Genomic DNA, 25843 nt, shown 5'->3' with positions numbered 1-25843 from the left:
ATACATACAACATTATGGATAAATCTCAATATAATTATGCTATGTAAAAGAAGCTAATGCAAAAAAGACTATATAGAATGTAATTCTAAGATCATGGTGGTGCTTTCTTCCCTGACCTATTCTAGCACTCTTCATTCTTGAAGATGAATTTATGAGGAGGGAGGCAAAAAACAGCCTTGAATTTACACTTACAAACAAACATTACGTCACCTGGGTGGCTCAGCAGTTGAGCATCTGCCTTTGGCTCAGGGTGTGATCCTGGAGTACCAGGATTGAGTCCCACACCGGGCTTCCTGCAGGGAGCCTGCTTCTCCCTCTTCCTATGTCTCTGCCTCTCTCTCTGTGCTTCTCATCAATAAATAAATAAATATTTTTAAAAAACAAACAGGCAGATAAAAAATATATGGTATATCTTATATATAAAATTTATATAATATATGTACACATATATTCACAAATAGCAAGTGAGAAAATGAGGAAGTTGAGGAGAATGTACATAAGAAAAGTAAGTTGAACCCACATGTGAGGTTAGGAAGAAAATGCTTAGTGTAAATGCAAGACCTGTGTACTCATAAGATGGAGTCATGAATTTGGCTCGAAGCTTTCTAGTGATCAACTCAAAAGGGAAAAATGTTATTTAATTTGGCCAGAAAATAAAAACAAAAATGACTTGAGAGGTAGTACAGCAAAGGCCAGAAAGAAATTTCTTCTATGATGTCATACAAAGAAGACAAATTTAATGCACCAAAAAATATCCAAATATCCTCAACAACACTTGCAATAAATACAACAGAACCAGTTTCATTGAATGTGGTCTTGGAATGTCCCTCAGTGTAGGTCAATGACATAGAACCAAATTGTGATACAATGAAAACAGAATTTGGGGAGAGAGGGCACAGGCAAAAACAACATGGTCCAGGTGTGTGGTTCTCTGAAGATTTAAGTATCTTTTATCAAGGATAAATTTTAGAGTTTTTAGAGAAATGGGAGTTTGCCTGTCTCTTGATTGTCTTTGATTCACAGAATAAGGTTTTTGGTAATATTAGTTAAAAATGAATTCAATGTTATACTCCTCAAATGGATCTGAAGTACATATATTCTATGTTGCTGGTGAAATCAATGTTTAAAAGTTAAAAAAATAAAATGTGGAACTCATGCAAAGCAAAACAAGTACTCAGTGGCTATAGAGGTCATCAAATATGCAGAGAGGGCACTGAATTTTTGAAAAATAATTTTGGGTCCTCCCTCCTATATGAATTAATAATAGATGATTGAGAATCAAGATTCCTACCATAGAACATGCATGCAGGAATTTTAGGCTAAAGGTCTTCCAAACGCCTATTACCAAATGCCAACTGTGACCATGAAAGACATACAGATGGATGATATGGAGGTAAGTAGATGTAGGTAGGTTGGTAGTTGATAGACATGATGCCTAAATTTAAGGGAACATCTTAGGAAGCCTCCTCAAAAGATTTGACCATCAAATCCAACTGCATTTTTTTCACCAAAAGATATTTACATGTTGTGAGTTGGGTGAGGGGTTTGCTTCCATCTAAACAGTGATGAGATCCCTGATGAAATCACTGGCTATAGCTCTGAATTATCTTTTCCTGTCTTTGCACAAATTCTACTCATTCTTACCTGCAAGATTCATGCTGGGTTTGCCACAAATTGATTATTTATAATGCAGGTTTCTTCGTATCAGATCTTCATCACTAATTAATTACAGTGAATTATTAGAAACCATAGGCAATCTACGATCCAGCAATTGCATTACTAGGTATTTACCCCAAGGATACAAAAATACAGATTTGAAGGGGTACATGCACCCTGATATTTATAGCAACATTATCAATGATAGCCAAACTATGGAGAGAGCCCAAGTGTCCATCAACTGATGAATAGTTAAAGAAGATGTGGTATGTATATACAATGAAACATCCCTCAGCCATATAAACAAATCCTTGCCATTTGCAATGACATGGATAGAACTGGAGAGTATTATGCTAAGTGAAATCAATCAGAGAAACACAACTACCATATGATTTCATTCATGTGGAATTTAAGAAACAAAATAGATGAATATGGTGGGGGTTGAAAGGAGAGAGGAAAATAAATCATAAGAGACTCTTAATGATAGAGAACAAACTGAGGGTTGATGGAGGGAAGTGAGTGGGGGATGGGCTAGATGGGTGATGGAGATTAAGGAGGGCACTTGTGATGAGCCTGGGTATTGTATGTAATTGATGAATCACTGAATTCTACTCCGGAAACCCATATTGTACTGTATGTTATCTAATTTAAATAAAAATTAAAAAAGAAACTATAGGCAATCAATTCAGAAAAAAATACTTTGAAAACTCTCTACACTTTCTATTATTTACTCACTATCCTGAGAATGGTTTAGCTATATATTTTCATGTCTTTTCCTCCTTTGGTTCCTTCCTAAGCACCTCTTGCTGCTTCAGTTCTCAGCCCCAGTAGAGTAATGGGGTGGGGGTACTAGTATAATACCTCTAATTTCCAGATTGGCCCCAATCTAAGAATAGATCTTCAGTTGTACAAAAAAGAAAGTTTTAAGCATTTCCTGTGTGACACTCCAGCTCCTGCAGCAATTGGACTCTAAGGGCCCTACCTTAGCTACTTTTGATCTGCCTCTCCCTTCCATCTCTTGCTACATCCATAGTTAGAGATCCCTATTTGCCCTCTAATATACATCCATATTCTGTTCTTACCACTACATCATTGCCCATGGCAGCCCAGAGCATTCACACTGCTTTCTATCATTTACAACTTGCTATCTTTTAAATTTCACTGGGAGCTTGAACTTCTCCAGGACTCTATATTCTTCCCAACACTTCCATTGCAACACTGTTCTGCACAGGTATGTGTAAAAACAGTACTAATACCGACTGGGTTAGGTTGGAACGGTTACACTGTCTGCACTGTGTTGGCTGTGTAATCTTAGATAAGTCCGGTGGCCTGCCTTAGCCTCTCTTTGCTCATCGATAAAATGGGAATGATACTACTTAAACTCCTTCAATTCCCACAAGTTCAAGATGTTTACAGGAACCAGCTTTGCAAAAGTTCTATTCCCTTTTTCCTGCACGACTCATACTGATGTTGCCACACATTGGTCCCCTGTAAATGCAGGTTTCTTTGTATCAGATCTTCATCACTTATTATAGCAAACTCTCAGACTCTGTCTGTAATCAGGGGGTCACCAGACCAGCAGCATCAGCATTAAGTGGGAAGTTGTTAGAAATGCAAATTCTGGGGCACCTAGGGTGGCTCAGTCGGTTAAGCATCTGCCTTCAGTTCACGCAGTCATGATTCCCAGGTCCTGAGATTGAGCCCTGAGTCAGGATCCCTGTTCAGCAGAGAGTCTGCTTCTCCCTCTGCCTTTACTGTCCCTCCATGCACGCTCTCTCTCTCTCCCTTTCTCTCAAATAAATAAATAAAATATATTTTTAAGAAAGAAATGCAAATTCTCAGGCTCCACCCTAGGAGCCTGAGAAATCAGAAATAATGGGGTGGGCCCAGTTATCTGTGTTTTAACAAGTCTTCCAAGTGATTCTGATTCATACTAAAGTTTGATGGGGCTAATTACCTTCTGATAATTTTATTCATCTACACTTGTTTAGTTCACTGTAAATTTATTTAGCTCCTCCCTTGAGCCTGGAAACTTCCTGAGAGAAGGATGTGCCCCAAATGTCACCCCATCCCCCGTGCTCACTAAAATCCTGTTGAAAGATCATTTCAAGATAAATTATCTTAATATGCGTCTGTATTATAGCCTGAAAAGATCAGTTAGCATTTCTTTTTTCTTTTTTTTAAGAAAAAGAGCAATTGGATTCATAATATTCACAGAAATGTAGTTAATTGACCCATTTATTTTTCACAAATGTTGAAAAAATGCCAGGCAAGAAAGTGCCAAATGGAAGGCTCAGTTGGCAACTCCTACATGCCTTCATCCTCATATAATTTTCCCAGGACTTCAAACATCAGAAACTATGGTGAGGAGGGAGTGAGGAAAGGAAGGGGTAGGAGACTTAATGAAAGAAGCTCTGAACTTCTCCCAGGGCCTTAATATTGCAGTAGTACAGCGCCCCGAGGAACCACAATGATGCTCCAGGCTCGACAAAGTGACTGAAAACATTAACAAAACCAATTCTTGTACCTATGTCCTGATTTTAATTTACATTTGCTTTTCAAAGCCAGACTAAATAAAATCAGCTAAGATGCTGTTATAGTCACTCTATGGAAATTCTGTAGAGAATAATCAATGCTTTTGGAGTCAAGATCATTTTAAATTCCAAATGGAGAGCCATATTTTCCACCTGCTATCACTCTATGCAGAGGCTTCTAATAGTCAATGAAGTCACTAAAAATACATATTAATAGAATGAAAAATGATGACAACTTGCTCCCTTTGAAACACATTTTAATATAGTGCAATGCTCATCAATATTGGAATTTTTACTCCTACAATGTGGTTACATAAGATAATATTAGGTATCATCATTTTTGCTCCTCTTTAAAATAAAAAAGCCTAGTGAATATTTGAATATAGCTTTATCTGGCTTTCATAGGCAAGAATATGTTCTGTACATTGTGCACAGCTCACCCTGAAGTTCTACCAAATAATAAGAAAACTATGTTCTCAGATGATCTTTCTGTCCTAGCATAGTCAATGTTCTAGGGATTTCTTGTCATTTCATCTTCTAAAAGTTTAGCATTTAGAAAAATACAATTCCGTGAAGGATTCTCAATATTAATTTTTATTGGCATTTCTGTATTTCTGGTTTAATTTAAAAACAGTAGAGCAATGAAAACCTAAGAAGCAATATCTTTTTGACTTGTGTGATTACAAAAAGGTCTTGCATTGGACTCATGAGGCAAGTAAATGCAATCTTTTCTATTATTCTGTCAATATTGACTTTAAGAAAATTGTTCATTTCAATTTAGGCTTATATCCTGTGAAGCAGTCTTAGTAACAAAACTCCAGGACCCTGTTGACTACACACTGTCATTTTACTCTTGATTTCATATTAATTTCCTTTTCTTAATCCCATGTTGTTCTTTCTTTTTTTCCATATGCACTTGTCCTTCAAGTGAATTTTCTTATCTTTCAGGTTTTCCATTATTGCAAGTTGATTATTTAGTATTGAAAAACAGAAGGGAGGTAGGTTTTCTCTCATTATAAAACTTTTTTTTTTTACTCTAACCCCTTTGAAAGATTTTCCTGAATCTTTATCCTCCAAGTACTCCTGACACATCTCAAAAATTGCATAATGGAATCAGATAAACTTCCCAGGTTGTTTTAAAAACTCAAATAAATGAAGGAAAATTGAAGAGAAGACCAAAGTAGAATTACTATTTCAATTATAAATAAGATATAAATAATTTTATAGGTTATAGTCAGATTACACTAATTTCCATACCTATGATACCTATGTCTATTGGGCCAAAAAAGATGAAATGGGAGAGCTAAAATGTATATTCATTCACATGTTTAAATATATGATAGTTTCAACCTCACCTCCTAAAAATTCTTATGGATCTCTGGCTGTGCCCTTCCAACACTTTCCTTCTGAGAATTCAACTTCCTGTAGAGCTTTGCTACTCTAGTAATTAAGTGCAGGGCCTGATCTCCCACTTTTTCTGCCTCATCACTGTAGAAGGACATCCTTTTTCTATGCTGCCAATGAGACTATCTGACTTAGCCATGTAGCTTTTTTTAATCACATATTCATCCATTTCAGTATTGCATTGACTTTATCCAGTGCAATGGCCCCCAATAGCCATCCAGTTTCAAAACCTTACAATTACTACTTTACTCAAAAATCCCAAATGCCTGAGACGTTGTACTTACTGGTGCATTCCACTCCACCAATATCCCACAAGAGTTTACCACTGGTGTAAATTTTAACAATTATACAACCACAACATGCCAGAGGCTTTCCATAGTCCACCTACCACCAGCGTTGGACTCTGTATTGCCAGCCAGCCTATAGATGATCCATCTTCAAAATACCATTTTAGACTGTGCTACCTAGGACCACTTCCTCGATGAACCATCACAGGTCAGATTTCTGGAGAAAAAGACTCTAAGACTCTGAGATTTGCATGCAGAGAGTTTACTGGGGAATGTTCTTAGACCAAAATACCTATGGGAGAGTCAGGGAAGCAAGATTAGGCAGAGGGAGAAATTGAATGATGGTACAGTTGTGCTAGCAAATTCAGCTAGTCTGATGGGGGTGTTCTGGAGCCAGGATGGCCCTTCAGAGATGTCCTGCCTTGAGACAAAGAAACCATCCCTCTGTATTCCAGCATTGACCAATCATGAAATATAATGTTACTCAGAGCTGCATCCTCTGGCCAGGGGTAAGTTCCAAAGAGGGCACAGCTGTGACCTGCTAGTAGCCAACGCTTCAGGCAAATGGTGGAGTGATTCTTTCCTGAAAGGGCATCTGAGTGACATAGCAGAGTATCCACTCCGTCTATAATACACCAAGAGATCTACAAATGCAAATAATTTTAAGTAAAAAAAAAAATCAATCCACTGAAAAGGAAATTCAAATGGAAGAAAAATATTAAAATATGCTCAACCTTATGAGAAATTAGGAAAATTCAAATTAAAACAGACATTTGCATATCAGATAATATATATTTTTTAAAAATTGATAATATTCGGTGGTGATGAGAGCACAGGGAAGTGAACACTTCACATATTGCTAATAGGAGTGTGTGTAAGAACTTAGCTGAACAACCTGGATGGTTATGTAAGATCATTAAAATTCAAAATAAAATGCCTATTTTAAATTAATTTATTGAGTTAATGCAATCCTATTGAATACACGAGAAAATTATTTGTGCAAATTGACAAGCTGATTCTAAAATGCATATAGAAATGCAAAAAATCAAAACTCACCAATGCCATGTTGAAGAAGGAAAAGAATTGCAAAGTTTTCATTACTAATATCAATATTTATTTTATTTTTTTAAGATTTTGTTTATTTATTCATGAGAGACACACAGAGAGAGAGAGAGGCAGAGACACAGGCAGAGGGAGAAGCCGGCTCCATGCAGGGAGCCTGACATGGGTCTCAATCCCAGGCCTCCAGGACCACACCCAGGGTGGAAGGCAAGCACCAAACCACTGAGCCACTCGGGCTGCCCCTAATATCAATATTTATTATAAAGAAACAGGAATTAAAATAGGGTGTCATTGGTAAAGGATAAACTAATAGACAAATAGAACAGAATAAAAAAAGAAATAGACCATCCAGATTAACATACATGGTCATCCAATTTATAATGAAGGTGCCAGCTACTGAAATGTAATAAGTATGGGTGGACTTTTTAATAAATAATTCTGGCTCAATGAATTAGATTTCCACGTGGGAAAAAAATAAAACTTGAGGAATGCCTGGGTGGCTCAGCGGTTGAGCATCTACATTTGGTTCAGGGCATGATCCTGGAATCCTGCATTGGGCTCCCTGAGAGGAGCCTGCCTCTCCTCTGCCTAGGTCTCTGTTTCTCTCCCTTTATATCTCTCATGAATAAATAAACAAAATCTAAAATAATAATAATAATAAAAATAAATAAAACTTGGCCCCTACTTCATCCTACATTAAAAATGAACTCCAGGGGTGCCTGGATGGATCAGTCAGTTAAGTGGCTGCATTTGCCACAGGTCATGATGCCAGTGTCATGGGATCAAGCCCTGCAATAGGCTCCCTGCTCAGCAGGGAGTCTGCTTCTTCCTCTGCCCCTCCTCCTTGCTTTTGCTCTCTCTCTTTCAGGTTCTCTCTCTCTCAAACCAATAAATAAATCTTTAAAAAGTGAACTCCAATGGGAGACCAAGCAAAGCAATAAAGTTTCTGAAATAGCACTATCCAATAGAACTTTCTGAGATGATGGAAAGTAAGCAGAGAGAAAGTTCTCTTTGCTAATACAGTATCCACAAGTGATTATTGAGCAATTGGAGCTTGACTAGCGTGACTGAGAAACTGGGTTCTTAATTTTATTTAATTTCGATTAATTTATTTTTTTTAATAAATTAATTTTTATTGGTGTTCATTTACCAACATACAAAATAACACCCAGTGCTCATCCCGTCAAGTGTCCCCTTCAGTGCCCGTCACCCATTCACCCGCACCCCCCGCCCTCCTCCCCCTCCACCACCCCTAGTTCATTTCCGAGTTAGGAGTCTTTATGTTCTGTCTCCCTTTCTGATATTTCCCACACATTTCTTCTCCCTTCCCTTATATTCCCTTTCACTATTATTCATATTCCCCAAATGAATGAGAACATACACTGTTTGTCCTTCTCCGATTGACTTACTTCACTCAGCATAATACCCTCCAGTTCCATCCACGTTGAAGCAAATGGTGGGTATTTGTCGTTTCTAATGGCCGAGTAATATTCCATTGTATGCATAAACCACATCTTCTTTATCCATTCATCTTTCGATGGGCACCGAGGCTCCTTCCACAGTTTGGCTATTGTGGACATTGCTGCTAGAAACATCGGGGTGCAGGTGTCCCAGCGTTTCATTGCATCTGAATCTTTGGGGTAAATCCCCAACAGTGCAATTGCTGGGTCGTAGGGCAGGTCTATTTTTAATTCTTTGAGGAACCTCCACACAGTTTTCCAGAGTGGCTGCACCAGTTCACATTCGATTAATTTAAATGTAAGTAGCATATGTGGTTCCCATACTAGGTATTGTGGTTCTGTAAGATAACACATGAGAATTTCTGTGATAACTGATGTGATGATGATGTGTTAACTTGACTGGGCTGAGCCATAGTTTCAAGGAGATTCTCTGGCTAGAGCTGAGGAATGGAAGGGAGGCAATAGTCCTTTTGTAGCATACACAGGCCTAATCTGGGTGCTGCTGTAAAGGGAGTTTGCAAATGTGATTCAAGTTCATAATCAGTTGACTTCAAGTTAATCAAAAGGGACATTTTCAGGGTGCTTGGGTGGTTTAGTCGGTTAAGCATCTGTCTTCAGCTCAGGTCATGATCTTAGAGTCCTGGGATGGAGCTCCGCATCAGGCTCCCTGCTCAGTGGGGAGCCTGCTTCTCCCTCTGCCCCTGACCCCGCTTCTGCTCTCTCTCTCTGTCTCTCAAATAAAAAAAATCTTTTTCTAAAAGGGACATTTTCGTTGTGAGTCCAATTTAATCTGTTGGAAGACCTTTGATAAAGGCCTTAGGCCTTTCCTGAGCTCAGAGACTCCAAACAGCACCTGGGTTTGCAACTGCTCTCCTATCCCTCTTGGAGCTTCCTACCTACCTGCTGTCTGTGGACAATAAGCTTTACTCATGTTGTGCTATTCTAGCTTGCTGGTGATCTTCCCATCCTGCCTACCTGCCTGCCTGTCTGCAGATGAGCTATAGCCCATGCCTGTGGGGTGCCAGCCCACTCATGATCCTGCCTTCCTGATTGCCTGCCCTACAGATTTTGGGCTTGCTTAGCTAGGCTCCCACAAAATGCACTAACAATAAGGGAAATGATTGGCTAATTGTACTCTGTTAAAATTAGGAACTTCTCTTTATCAAAAGACTGTATTAAGATGGTGAGGCAATTCTCCGACTGTGAGAAGATATTCAATATATATATATATATATATATGTATATATTTGATATTTGTGTATATATATATATATATTTGATATATATGTGTGTGTGTGTCATGTTCAGAATACAGATTTAAAAAATGCTTCCAAAGATAGGGACTTTAAAAGACCAATAAAAGGTTAAAGTGAGGTCATATAAGGGGCTTTCATCCAAACTGACTGTGTACTTATAAGAAGAAGAGATTAGAACACACACAGAGGGCAGATGATGTGATGACACTAGGAGAAGGTTATTTGCAAGCCAAAGAGAGAGGCCACAGAAGAAACCAACACTACTGACAATGTTGATCTTAGACTTCCAGCCTCCAGAATTGTGAGAAAATTAACTTCTGTCGTTTAAACCAAAAAACAAAAATGGAAACAAAAATCTCCAAAATCAATGGGAAACTGACAACTTATTTCTTCTCTTTTCTTCAATGAATAAAAGATATTATTAATGGAAATTTCACAAAAGGAAACATCCAAATAGTAGCCAATGAAAAGGTGCACACCTTCATGAATTATCAAAAAAGTACAATTAGAACCACAATGAGATTCACACCAACCAGAATGGCTAAAATTAAAACAGAAACAACAACAATAATAGTAAAGTTTGAGAACCTTATAATATCATATGCTGACCAAGGTGTGGAGCTACTGGAGCCCTCAGATGATACTGATGAAAGTATACATGAATACGTTTGTTTTGGAAATCTGAGAAGGAGAGTGTGTGTGTGTGTGTGTGTGTGTGTGTGTGTGTGTTTAATTTCACATTTTTTTCCAACTATGATTGGTCCTTTTTTTGTTCTGTTAAGAAGCTTTGCCAATTCCAAGGTCATATATTCACAATATATACACAATGATCTTTTATGCATTCTTATATGGTTTAATATTTAAGTCTGTGATCCATATCAAATTGATTTTTATTTATGTGTGAGGGAGAGGGGGTCAAGGATCTTTTTTTTTTCCACACAGATATTCAATTGCTCCAGACCTACTCATTTCTTGATCATTGAAAAGACTCCTATCTCCTCCATTGAAATGCATTAGTATCTCTAGTTCTTTTTTTACCTTAAACTAGAGATAAAAAGAAAAAAAGAAGTTGTGTGAAAAGATATGTAGGATTATCCCATTCTTTTGGGTAAAAGAATAAAATAAGTTTGGATATTTTAATATGAGAGTCTGGAAAGGCATACAAGTTAAACAAGGAACATTCACATTGGTTACCTTGAACAGGGGTGGAGATTGAAGAGATGGAGGAACAGATTATGAGCTGTGTCTTCTTATGCCTCTGTATTATTTGACTTATTACGCAATGTCTCTTTATTCTTGTGACTTACAAAACTTTTGATAAAATGATGAAGCAAGACAAAGCATCTGGGGGATCCCTGGGTGGCTCAGCGGTTTGGCGCCTACCTTCAGCCCAGGGCATGATCCTGGAGTCCCAGGATCTATTCCCATGTTGGGCTTCTTGCATGGAGCCTGCTTCTCCCTCTGCCTGTGTCTATGCCTCTGTCTCCCTCTCTCTCTCTCTCTCTGTGTCTCTCATGAATAAATGAATAAAATAAAAAAAAAGACAAAGCATCTGTAATGCAAAACAAGGAAAATAATCATTCCCTTTTTTGAAATTTCTCTTCTGGGCCCCACCATCTTCTCCCTTGCATCAAAGATGTTTGTATATTTGTCCTGATTGGTGCTCTTAAAAAGTGTGCCATCAGGTAGTGGGACTCATCTTTGCAACCCTGGTGTAGCCCTTTCCAGTACAATGGAAGATTGTAAACAGATGAAAGACACTGAGCAAAGCAGGGTTTTCTTCTGTTTGGCTCCGTAGGTGACATTTCTGAATTAATTCTTTTATGGTAAATAATAATTTCCTTCGCATGAATGCTAGATCATTATATGGCTCTCTTTCATTTTAAAATCTCATTATTAATAGGAATACAAGCCTTTTAAACTAGATACATAATAAGATGAGTTCAAAAGGCTAGCTTTGAAAACTAGCTCAGCCATTAACACGGACTGCACTTCTTATATTCTGAAAGCCATGCTGAGGATTCATCTGTTTCTCTTTTAACTTTTGCATCTAATTAATCTTTGTCTGAAGGGCATGTTCCTGGTATTCAGAAGCATGCCTCAGTGGTGCTAATGTGCAACAGAGTGACCTTGAGTGAGAAAACAATTTTCACCCAATCGTTTTCCAGCCAATTATCTCCAAAGGTACAGAGAAGGAGTATTCATTATGCTCTCCTCTCTCACAAGGGAAAAACATTGAAAAATTAATTGTGTTTCCCTAAGAGAGATTATAAACCTTCACATAATATATTATGAAAGGGCAAGGTATTGTTGACGCAATTTTAATATAACTTGGAATTTTCAGGCAGCCCTGAGGGGATCTCCAAATACGGTTTAGTTGTCTATAATGTATGCTTGGTAAACAGGAAACTCCTAAAACAAGGATCTAAGTATTGAAATGAGAGACATTTTTTTAAATACATGTGGGATTTTTACATATGCAGTATAGAAGTCATACTAATGAGCACTTAACGGAATGGCATCCGGGCCCCAAAGAAGACACAAGGTTGGCAAAAAAGTGCTCCAATAAATTAAAGATCAATAAACACCAACACCTACGATACCATGCTTTTGTCTTGTAATTGGTGCTAACACCAGGGACATCATGTAATCATGTAAGAGTGGGAAATACTTGAAAATTCACAGCCTGGTGAAAACTGTTTGGGATTAAGAGAAATCTTAAAACCTATATACAGGACCACAGTCAAGTCATCAAAAGCAAAGTTAAATCATGCAAGGTCCTGAATGTCTTGCCTTGCAGTCAGTGGTGAACCTATATGATAGTGTCATATAATCAAATACGTGTTTTAAAAGATTATTTGATCAAAGGAAAAATATCACATAAATATCTTTACAAATGCTCCCAAAGAATGTGATAAAATTTAACATCTTGTACTGGTAAAACTCTTAGTAAAAAAAATAATTATAGGAACACTTATATTGCATTTACACTATGCCAGGCACCGTTTGATACATTTCACATATTGTAAAAATATATTTAATCGTCACAACAAACTTACATGGTAAAAACATTATAGAGTATGGTACTTTGATGGAGCAGATTCTTTAAGAAATCCAAAACAGAGAGTGGAGGGAGGAAGTAGTGAGGTTAGAAATGAAAGCAGGGTTATATCATGGCATTTCTTGAGTGTCTCGCTGAGGAATTATATATACCATCTTGTGCAGGTGAGATGAGTCCAGACAGGGGTGTAACATGATCAGATGAGTGTTTAAGAAAAATGAATCCATGAAAGGAGAAATGCCATATGACTATCACTATAGATACTATAGATTTTTGATAAAATCCAACCTTTAATATTGATGAAGTTCTTAATTAAATCAGAGTAGAGTAGTAATATATAATATTTATACATTATATGAAATATCATTGTTTTATTATATTGTGTAGTATTTATCATGTTGTATTATATTATGCTATATTATATAATATATAATAGCATATATGCTAAATTATATAATTAAGCATTTTTATAGCAATTACTATGAACCAAGTACTGTTCTAAGCAATTTTTCACACTTTTAAATGAATTTCATATTGACAGAGCCCTATGAGGCAGTATTATTATTGCCATAATACTCAGATGAAGAAATTAGTACTAAAAATTTAAGTAACTTGCTCAAGGTTGTGCATAACACCAAGGAGGCAGAACCAGAATTTGAACCAGGATAATTTCTTAAATTATGTACATCTCAAACCAAAGGCCAGCATCATGTTTAACAGTGAGAAACTCAACAAATCCTCAATAAAGCAAAAACAAGGCAAAGATACCCATTATCATCAGAAATATTTATAATGTTCTGCAAGTACTAGTCGATGCAAATAAATAAGAAAAAGGAATCCAAGGAATAAATGTTGGGAAAGAGAAGGTAGAATTTTTTTTCTGCAATTTTGTAAGTGTAATTTTTGAAACCTTATAAATTAGCAAGGAGACCATTCACAAAATCAATTAACTAATACACAAAAAAAGTTAGCTGCCTTTACACAAATAAAAATCACTTAGAATTAAATAAAAACAAGAAATAAAATGAAAAATTTAAAAATCATTAGAAAACCCTGCTGAGGAAAAGCCAATGACCTTAGAAAATGTCAGTGCCCTTTAAGCAAAGGCCATTATGAACATTCTCAGAGTTGAACAAGTTAGGTTTGTGGCTCATTGTCATGAGGGAGAAGGCAGGCCACAAGGGATCATCTCAGTTAAGAGGATGCCAGAAAGGACTTATTACAGGATTCAGGCTCACTTCTGGTGCTTTAGGAGAGAGTCCACATGAGACTTTGTTCAGGATTGTGTGCTGTCAGGAAATGGAGGTAATTCTGTGATAGAGGCTCTTAATAAATCTTCTCTGGAAAGAGAAGATTCAAGTGAGGCCAAAGCTCTAACTGATAAAGAAACAGCAGTCACTCATATTAGCTGGGAGAGGAATCATTTCTACGGTTCAGAAAAGTTCATGTTTTGTCTGTGTTCAGATATGATTACAGAAGAGTCTGGCTTTTGTCTTTTTTAAAATTTATTTATTTATTATTTATGATAGTCACAGAGAGAGAGAGAGAGAGAGAGGAAGAGACACAGGAAAAGGGGAAGCAGGCTCCATGTACCGGGAGCCCGATGTGGGATTCGATCCCGGGTCTCCAGGATCGCGCCCTGGGCCAAAGGCAGGTGCCAAACCGCTGTGCCACCCAGGGATCTCTGCTTTTGTCTTGATCAGGGTTACAGGGTGGCCTTAATGGTGTTGGTGTTCTATGAAATATTTTTTTTGTTTATGCTTACCAGGAAAGGGCCAAGCCAGTTCCTGGATGTCAGGCACTGCTTCCCTCTTTCTCAAAAGGAATAAAAGATCTCAAGCTGTACAAGTTAAAACACCTGGGGATAAATTTAACAAGGAGGGGGATGTAATTGGGAAGGAGCTCGCTGAGGGCTTCTGAGTTGCTGACAATGTGTTTCTTGACCTGAGTGGTGGTTGCATGTCTTCATGTTATAATAATTTGGTAAGCTAAATATTTATGGTTTTTGTACTTTTCTCTAAGTGTGTTATGTTTCACAATATTCAGATACGTTAATATTTATTCAATTTAATTTAAATTTATCAAAATTAAATTAATTTATTTAAAAATACACTTCCTCAAAAGAACTATGATTCATAAATAGTAAATAAGTAGAACACAGTCTGTATTAGTCAGGGATCTCCAGAGAAACAGAACCAGTATGATATATATAGAGATATATACAAGAAGAGATTTATTATAGAAATTGGCTCACATGGTTATAGAGGCTGAAAAGTCCCACAATCTGCTGTCTGCAAGTTAGAGACCCAGGAAAACCAATGGTATAATTCAGTCTGAGTTCAAAATCTTGAGAACTGGGAGCTATGATGTTGGAGGGCAGGAAAAGATAGACATCCCTGCTCAAGAAGAGAGAGAGAAAGAGAATCAATCAGCCCTTCCTTTGTTTTTTTTATTCTATTCAGAACCTCAGTGGATCAGATCATGCCCATCCACACTGCTATGGGTGGATCTATCTACTCAGTCTACTGAATCAAATGCTAATCTCTTCCAGAAACACCCTCACAAACACACTCAGAAGTAATGTTTTAACAGCTATGTGGGCATCCGTCAGCTTAGTTAAGTTGGCATGTAAAATTAACCATTACACAACCTATCTTTGTAAGGACAATTATGATTACATTTAGGACCATCAGATAATCCAGTATCCTTACAGAGAGAGGCAGAAAGAGATTGGACATAGAAGAAAAGGCAAGGTGATGAACGAAGCAAGATGTTGCATGACTGGCTTTGAAGATGGACAAAGGGGCCATGAACCAAGGAATGCAGATAGCTTCCAGAAGCTCTTTTAAAAAGAAGGAAGGAAGGAAAGAAAGAAAGAAAGAAAGAAAGAAAGAAAGAAAGAAAGAAAGAAAGAAAGAAAGAAAGAAAAAATAAATGAAACAGATTATCCCTTAGTGTTCATACTTTGATTTCAGCCCATTGAAACTGATTTTAGATTCCAGAATTGTAAGAAAACGAATGTATGTTGTTTCAAGCCACCATGTTGGTGGTCATTTGTTACTGCATCAAAAGGAAATGAGTACAGAGTTCAATGAGAGTTTCTTAAAGGAACATGTAGCCAACAGAGCCACATGTTGCTGAGATGGCAAATTTCAATTCTGTTGCATTTAGAAACACAGATATTGCTGTTGTCCTTAGTGAAAACATTTGTCATCAAATGATAGGAACAAAAGCAGATGGGAGTGGTTGAAGAAAGGAGTGGGAGGTGAGGAAAGCCTTCCTATATTCTGGAATCACCACTGGAAACAAATGAACATCTGAGGTGGCAAGGAGAATTATTTTCCATTTTTGCTATTCTATAGTGTTAGAAATAATAACACATGTCTTTGGTTTAAAAAATAATAAAAAATAGTTTTAAATGGTATAAATAAAAAAGGCATCATTAAAATAGCTAAATGAAATAAAACAGATGAACATCTGGGAAGGGAAAAAAGAGAGAGAGAGAAGGAAGCCAACCATAAGAAACTGTTAACTATAGAGAACAAACAGGGTTGATATAGGGGATGTACGTGGGGGATGGGCTAGATGGCTGATAAGGAGGGCACCTGTTATGATGAGCACCAGGTGTTATATGTAAGTGATGAATCACTAAATTCTACTCCTGAAACCAATACTCCATTATATGTTAACTAACCAGAACTTCAATAAAAATTTGAAACAATGAGCCCGGGTAGCTCAGTGGATTAGCGCCACCTTTGGCCCAGGGCGTGATCCTGGAGACCCAGGATTGAGTCCCATGTCGTGCTCCCTGCATGGGGCCTGCTTCTCCCTCTGCCTCTCTCTCTCTCTCTCCTCTCTGTGTTTCTCATGGATAAATAAATAAAATCTTTAAAAAAATTTTTTGAAACAAAAAATAAAACTTTTTTGCCCGCTAAAAATAAATAAATCAATAAATAAAATACAATTGCTAAATGAAGAATAGATAGGATAGGAAAAATCTGAAGGCAGGGAGGTCAACTAGGTGTCTATAATAATAGTCCAAGTGAACAGTTATGACTTCAATTGAGGTAGTAAGTTTGATGGTGGGAAAGAAGGATAAATATGAGAGATATTAAAGATGAGGAATTGCTGATGTTAGGAATGCAAACTGGTTCAGCCACTCTGGAAAATAGGGTGGAATTTTCTCAAAAAGTTAAAAATAGAACTGCCATACAACCCAGCAATTGCACTGCTAGATATTTCTCCAAAGCATATAAACATAGTGATTCAAAGGGATACATGCACCCTAATGTTTATAGCAGCATTATCAACAATAGCCAAACTTTGGAGAGAGCCCAAGTGTCTATTGACTGATGAATGAATGAAGAAGATGTTATATTCTATATAACAGAAATATTTTATATTATATATGTATGTTATATGTATATTGTATATTATATTGTTATTGTATAGATGTATATTACATACACACAATGGAATATTACTCCGCCATCAAAAAGAATGAAATCTTGCCATTTGCAAAGACGTGGTTAGAGCTAGAGGGTATTACACTAAGCAACATAAGTCAGTCAGAGAAAGACAAATACCATGTGATCTCACTCATTTGTGGAGTTTAAGAGACAAAACAGATGAACATAGAGGAAATGAAGGAAAAATAAGATAAAAACAGAGAGGGAGGCAAACTGTAAAGGACTCAGTTCTAGAGAACACACTCAGGGTTGCTGGAGTAGAGGTGGGTGAGGGGATAGGGTAAATGGGGGTGGGGATTAAGAAGGACACATAATGTGATGAGCACCAGGTGTTGTTTGTAAGGGATGAATCACTAAATTCTATACTTGAAACTAATATTACACTGTATGTTAATAAACTGAAATTTATTTATTTATTTTTTTAATAAACTGAAATTCAAATAAAAACTTGAAAAAGAAAAAAGAAGATAAAAAATTTTTAAAATATTTGGAATTGTGGTGGCACCTGATCACCAATAATGTGCATAAGGGTGAAAAGCAGTGAGGTAGCCTACTTTCTTGCTTGAATGACTGAGTAGGAAGGGGCAACATTTATCTCCATGGAAAACATAGGGTCCAGACAATCTGCATTATCCATTCTCATTTCCTGTTTGTTGATCTTCTTTTCGCCATTAAATTATAAACTCATAATGTTTAATGTTTAATTTACATTTCCTCTACTATCGTTTGCCCCACATCCCTGGACCAGAATCTGCAGACGCTCCCTGTTTGGAGGCCAAGCATGGGCTCAGCAGAAATTTCTGTGTGCTCCGTCTTGTGCTAGATATTATGTAGAGCATGGGATTAATAGAATGTTCTTATCTGTGGAACCGAGGTCCAATGAGTGATGCTGTGAGACATCTTGGTACTTCAGAAGCATGAGCTCCTGGAAAAGGAGACAAAAATAGGACAGGTAGTCTGGGAAAGTTGCAGAAGCTTGCCCTAGGAAGGATGGCTAAACAGAGAATCCATTGTCCTAAGGGCACATATTGCATGTCAGGCATTCTAACTGTGGAGGCCCAATCTTCAGATTGGTAAGGTCTTTGGGAAAGTCCAGTTTGGATGTTAAATGGCAAAGTTAATGGTTAGTTGGATGAAAGTTGATGACATCTTTCTTTTTCTTTCTTTCTTTCTTTCTTTCTTTCTTTCTTTCTTTCTTTCTTTCTCTTTCTTCTTTCTTCTTTTTTTTTCTTTCTTTCTTTCTTTCTTTCTTTCTTTCTTTCTTTCTTTCTTTCTTTCTTTCTTTCTTTCTTTCTTTCTTCTTTGAGAAAGAAAGCATGTGTGTGAGTTAGGGGAGGGGCAGAAGGAGAAGGAGAAAGAATCTCAAGCTGACTTCCCACCGAGCACAGAGCTGGATGCAGGGATCCATCTCATCATGCTGAGATCATGACCTGACCCAAAACCAAGAGTTGGACGCTTAACTGACTGAGCCACCCAGGCCCCTCAATGATATGTTTGTGAACACTGTTCCTTCAAAGGCAGACCTTGGGGGGTGGTTGAGGATATCCCAAATGAGGTCCAGTAACTTTAGAGAAGAGTTTGGCAAGAATTGAGCAGGACCTCAACCCAGTTAAGTGGGAGGTGGATTCATGGGGAGATTGTGGGATTAACTCAGTTGGGCTACTGCATGGGGATTAGAGGAGAATACACATCCCTAATATACCTGATCCTTAGCAAGGTTGCATTAAAACTAAATTCTAAGTTCCTCCTGATGTGAGCTGGAGCTTCAGATATTTACAGCATCCAGGATTGACTTGGGGCCGAGACCAACCTTTGCCTAGAAGGAAAACCTACCAACGGTTACAGGAAGCTAGACAGGTGATGGAGAAGCCAGGAGAGAGGAGCTGGAGGCAAATAATGACTCCCCGAAAGGTTTACATTCAGATTGAGAAAAAAACTCCAACATCCCTGTGAAAATATAACTGGTGATACATGACTGCAGAGGTAGTCACCTGTTGCTGGCACAGTGCATTCTTGCTTTCGAAGAGGAGAGCATTTTTCCTGAAACAGGTCATCTTTTCTCCTCAAGGAACAATGTAATAATTGAGATGGTGTTTCTAACCAAGAATATGATATAAAATAAACTATACAGGGACAACAGTGTGCTAGAGAGCCAAAGATACAATAACTACAAACCACTGTAACAATTTAAAACAGTAAAATTATGTGTCAAGTCCTGTATAATAGGCAGAAATATATTGTGCACATTGATTACGCAAAAGGGACTCTGATGTACCATAAAGAGCATATATGGCACGTAAAAATACAGCTCTCGTGAATCATAAATTTGACCTAAACTATTATGCTAAGTATAACAAACACTAATTAAACATTTAGTTATCAATAATTTCATGTGCCTTCTTAAAAAATTAAAGGGCTTTTTAAGGGGCGGTTTTGCTGACTTGTCTCCTTGAAGAGATACCTAGGAAAACTGGAAAAGAAGGCTTTCCTTTTCTTTTAATAGACTTTGCATATTAAAATAACAATGTATTGAAGATGATTTCACCGTCCTCATGGACGGCTCAATAAGAGTAAGGTAATATGATTTAATTCAGCATCCATTCATTGTGTATCTATCGAAGATTGGCCCCTGTGTTAAGTACTAGAAACATAGTGATGACAAAACATGTCTAGGCTCACAGTTCCTTAGAATCAGCCCCTTCTTTTGGTTACCTCTCTCCTCAGAACAAGGACCTCCTTTATTTATCTACATATCCTCAGGTTCTAGCAATATGCCTGGCACAGAGTAAAAGTCAGTGATTTGGATATATATTGGCTGCAATGATCGTCTTTTCTTTTGAAATTTAGGAGGGATCCAACATGATGAATTTGACCTATCCTGAACTCCTCTTAGGCTATTCAACGGTAGAAAGCCGAATGTTTAGTCTTTAACCAGACATCAGACCAAAGTAGTGATGATGGGAGAGAGGGAGGAAAAAAAAAAGAAAAACAAGAACAGTTGTTAAAGGCCTTTCTTCGTGTCCACAGCTACAGAGAGAGAAAGCTATTGACAGCTATTAGAAGGACTTCACACTTCATTGGAAAACCATAAAAAACAATTACCAGGTCTTTGGCACAGAGTTTTCAAGAGGAGCTTCAAAATATCTCTCATAGAATTGCTAAGACAAGCATAAAACTGGAAACCCATTGTCTGCTTTTTTTTTTTTTTTGCCTTTATACTTGGATTTTGACAGTAAGACTCCAAAAGACTAGGTAAAGTGAGAGACAATTGAGGCATGGGTGTTAATTAAGGCACTGATTTGCCTGGGACTTATCAAAAGACAAGAAATTTCAGTAGAATTAGTGCCAAAAAATGCTGGGCAATCAATAAATAGAGCTACTGTGTTACATAAGTCTTGCTGAAGGGGAAAATGTTGAGCTTGGACATGACAAAGGATTAGCAGAGGTAAGGGCTTCAGTATAGAGGTGGATTTTTAGAAGACCCCCTGGGGTCTTCTCATGCAGATGAGTAAACCAACCTGCATGCACACGTTGGGTGTGTTGTTGGCTAGTAGGTTGGAGCCACAGGATGTGGCAGAATCAGTAGAAACTTGGATGAGGATCCTGGGACAACTCAATATTTTCCTCAGTTAATGATTATATTCCAAATGTGGGCTTCTGGTTAACATAGAAGAATATATGTTTCGGCAACCAATTTCTGAAATGAAAATTCCATTTTAAATATCTTCTAACTCTTCTTCCTGCATATATCAACTGGAATTTTGTTGTTAATCGTGGCCAGTGAGAGCCCACGTGAGTGTACACATGCTGAAATATGTGTACTGGTCTTCCCCATCTGTGGGTTAATGAGAAGGTTAATTTCCAGTTAATTAGATGGGGTGTGGGAGATGAGCAAGCTTTTTCAGGAGCAGACTCAGCAAAATCCCAGGAATCTGGGCGGGGGGGGGGGGGGGAGACAGTGAAATGTGGAGAGGGAGTTTCCCGGATCTTCCTTCCAATTTGTGCAAGCCCAAACATTAAATTTCTGCGGCTCCAGGCCAGCTTTAAAATGAAGATGAGAGTTCTTTTGCAGGCCTCAGAGATAAAATGTGCCATCTATATCTAGGGACAAGGCAATTAATCTCATTCTAGAACAATCTGAAGTGTTCATCAGATGAAATTCCTAGCAACTCTCAGCCTCTCATGGCCTCTGAAACTCGGCATAGTTGGATAGTTAAATACTCGTTTGGAGCAGAGGATGCTGGCCTTTCTTTGCCAGGGCTAAAAACTGCTGTACTGCTACACACAATACTCATCATGTTTTGGTCTCTGGAACTGCACAAGTTAACAGAGCAGACTACGTCAGCTATATGAAAGGTCAGTGGGAGAAAACAGGGAAATGAAGTTCGCCATGAAGTAAACTACAATCAGACAGTACTATGTTAGAAAGCAGTCTCTTCTGTCTCAAAGGCTCCAAATACTTGCATTGTGACTTTGAATCTTTTCAACAAGTCGGCTTCTCTATTTAAGTTCATTTCATTCTGAAAACAGATCCTTAGAATGAGAAGCTACCAATGACATGCAGGCCATTTACCTTGACACCGAGTAAGTCACCAAAAAAGCAATTCAGGAGAGGGACACCTTGGTGGCTCAGTCAGTTGGGTGTCTGCCTCCTTCGGCTCAGGTCATGATCCTAGGGTCCTGGGATTGAGCCCTGAGTTGGGCTTCCAGGTTAGAAGGGGGTCTTCTTCTCTCTCTCCCTCTGCCCCTCTGTACCCCTCCTCCCACTTGTGCTCTCTCATGCTTTCTCCAATAAATAAATAAAATCTTTTTTTTTTAAAAAAAGGAGTGAACAATGAGCATCCTGGATATCAATAACACTTGGTGTTGTTTTCTTCTGTTCTATGAAGCACAGCTCAGAAGATGGGCTGGCCTCCATTTTTCCTTTACTTGCTGGTTATCTACTAACACCTGACTAGTACAGATGTGAGTATCAGTTGGATGCCAGGTAAATTGGCATTTGTGACTTTGCCATTAGATTTGAATAGGCATACAAAATAAAACTGAAATTTATCCTCAACTCTAGCCTCTGTGCAAAGAATAGAATGAGCCAGAACATTTTAAAAGTTTACTCTCTTTACTCTCTACTCTCCCATTTTCAGATTTATTGTATTTTAGCTCCTTCTTGTCTGAAATACACCAAAGCTAGTTTATTTTCTCCCTTAATATTCTCTAATTGGTTGGAATTACTATCATGCTTTCCAACTTCTTTGCTCACCATTGTGTTTTATATTGTATATATTCCTTCTGGATTATTACAAGCACTTCCTTTCATTCTTTCAGCCAGCTTCTGTGAACAGTAATTTCTCCTGGTTCTCATAGAATTCTAATGTCTTTATCTGACATAATATTCTAGAGTAATGAATATTTTTCCCTCAACACTTTGGAAATACTATTCTGTCATAACTGGCCCACTGTCTATCTTTCTAAGTAAGGTCTCTTTTCTCCTTGACTGCTTAAAAAAACCTTGTCTTTGTTGTTTTTTAAAAAATATTTTATGTATTTATGTATTTATTTGAGAGAGAGAAGGCCAGAGCACAAGCTGGGGGAGGAGCAGAGGGAAAGGGACAAGCAGATCCCAATGAGCACGGTGCCAGACCCATGACCTGAGATCATGACCTGAGCCAAAATCAAGAGTCAGATGCTTAACCAATTGAATCACCAGGTGCCCCTTGTCTTTGTTGTTCTAGGTATGTATTACGGTGTATCTAGATATTGATTTTTTAAAAAATGCTGCCTGGGACTCAGAATGCAATTTCCATTTGTATTTCCTCCTTGATTCAACTAACAACTTTTTTTCTGAATTTCCAATAGATAGTACTTTCTGATTCTGTGTTTGATTTCTAGTGTTTTTGCACCGGCACAAGAGAATATTCCTTGGTTTTGTTTGTTTCCCTTCATTTTGGAATTAACTGAGCTTTGTGTTTTGTTATTTTATTTTGTTTTTCTTCATAGACCAATACATGGTCCGTTTTTCTCTTGATTGCTTGACGGAGACTCGAAAAGGTTTATTCTGCATTTTCAGGATAGAGTTTGATATTAATATTAGATCCATCTTATGAAAGATGTTTAGTTTTTGTATCATCGGAAAACAGGTGGGGCATACTTAAATGGGATAACTTGAAGAGAGATGATTAATAAAAGGCTAATCTACAATGCTAGAGGCAGAGCAGAGGGGAAAGCAAAAGGGACAGAACAGTAACTCAGATATTTTAAGGGGTGCCATCACCACATATGAGTCCAAATTAGGCGAAGGAGAAGGAAAGCCACTGTACCTTGAGATGGAGAACATATGTGAAAAAGGCCACCTGACAGGAGCTTTGGTAGAAGGATCTTGTTAACCTGCAGCAATCCAGCAGGAAGGGAGACATAGAATAAATATTCCGCTCTCATTCTCTTTCCATCTTCTGTTCTATCACTAGCATTTCCCATGGACCAAACCCAACCAGGAGCCAGAGACATGGGGACCCAGTGATGCACTTGGCATAGTCCACAGAAGAGCTGTTTAGTTTCTCAGGGCACCAGAGCAGGATGGAAGAGGGAAGAATGTTTATCTGGAGAAGCAAACTGAAGATCCAGTGGCACAGATATCCTATAGACTTTCTAATTTTTTAACAACTTGATTTATCTTGGACAACGAGAATATTTTCTAAGTTTCCAATGACTAGTGAGTTTCTATTTACTATATTATATTTGAAAAGAAGATCATGAACCCTCTTCCTTTTGGTTTGGTTTATGCCTAGTATATATTTACCAATTCTTTATTTTTAACTTTTTGGAATCACTTTTTTTATGTGTCTGAATTTATTTTATGAACCAACCTAGAATTCTTTTAATGAAGGACTTTAGGCCATTTAAATTTATTGATATGAAAAATATAGTCAGTTTTATTTTTGTCATAATAGTTAATTTTATGTTTCTGTACATATTCTGTATAATTTTTCAAGTCTTCTGCTGTGTGGACTCTTCATATTTTTTAGGAAGATTTATAGTCTTATACCAGTAATTTCTTTTAACTGTAATCTGTTTCATTTTTACATAATTTTACATGTCTTTCATTTAACATGTCAAAATACCTTTAAAGTGCTCTATGCCATGTTTTAACATTGTCTTAATAACTACATAAAGAATACTTATATAATATTCCATCAAGTTGATGTGACATAATAATGAACTTACTAGAATTTGGGGTTGAGCCTATTTTCTATTATGAATTGAGACCTGAGGGTAAATCTTTAGAGTTTATTTCAAAGACGGGAAAAGTGGGTTCCAGAGAAGTCAACATTCTCTGCCTCACAGAAGTACCAAGGATCCATGAGCTGATGCATGAAAGGCTCCAGCATTGGGCTAATAATTTGCAGTGACTGGCCTATCCCTTGTTTTAGTACTTACCACAGGTGAGGAGATATATTCCATGTTTGTCCTCCTCCCTGGTCTACAATTTCTGAAGGGGTACAATCGCTGGTCTCATTAACATGCGACCTAGTGTATAAAAGGTTCTCTGCAAAAATGCATGCACAGCATGATGGTGTTGAGAAAAGCTGGACGACTGAATCTTTGTTGGTTCTTTGTCTTTCTTCATGTGCATTCAAGTCACAGTCTACTATCCTTTCATTTAAGCCTAAAGGACTCCCATTAGTATGTTTGGTTTTTAATGGCTTTAATAAAATATGAGTCACATACCACACAATTAGCTCAAATGTGCAATTCAGTGTTTTTTAGTTATTCATGGATATGTGCAGGTAATACCACAATCAATTTGAGAACATTTTCATCACCTCAGAACCTGTACCCATTAGCAAGCATTCACCTATTGCTCTATCCACTCCCCAGTCCTAAGTATTAACAATCTACTTTCTGTCTCTACTTTCTATTGTCAAGGTTTGTTCATGTTGTAGTATGTATTAGTGCTTCATTCCTTTTTAGGGCCAAATAATATTCCATTGTATGAATATGGCACTTACTTTTTATCTATTTGTCTGTTGATGAGTATTTGGGCTGTTTTCAACTCTTGGCTATTATGAATAACGCTGCTATAAAGATCCATCTACAAGTTTTTGTGTGAACATGTTTTCATTTTTCTTGGATATATACCTGGAGTGAAACTGCCCAGTCATGGACAACTTTGTGTATAATCATTTGAGAAATTACCAGAATGAAAAAAATTTACCAAAATGTTTTTCCAAGTGGCTGCATCATTTTACATTCCCATCAGTAGTATCTGAGGATTCCGATTACTCCAAATCTTTGCTGATACTTTTTAAAAATTTTTATTTATTTATTCATTAGAGAGAGACACAGAGACAGGCAGAGACAGAGGCAGAGGGAGAAGCAAGTTCTCCCCAGAGAGCCCAATGTGGGACTCAATTCCAGGACCCCGGGATCACGACCTGAGCCAAAGGCAGATGCTCAACCACTGAGTCACCCAGGTGCCCCCTTGCTAATACTTTTTATCTGAGTTTTTTATTTTAGTCATCTGAATGTGTTTGAAATGGTGTTTCACTGTGCTTTTGATTTGCATTTTGCTGATGATGAATGTTGTGCATCTTTTCTTTTTAAAGATGTATTTATTTATTTATTTTAGAAAGAGAGAGAGAGAGGGAGTACAAGTAGGG

This window comes from Nyctereutes procyonoides, unplaced genomic scaffold (assembly GCF_905146905.1).
Source record: "Nyctereutes procyonoides isolate TBG_1078 unplaced genomic scaffold, NYPRO_anot_genome, whole genome shotgun sequence".
In the NCBI taxonomy this organism is placed as follows: Eukaryota; Metazoa; Chordata; class Mammalia; order Carnivora; family Canidae; genus Nyctereutes; species Nyctereutes procyonoides.
Note: the sequence above shows the minus strand (reverse complement) of the source record.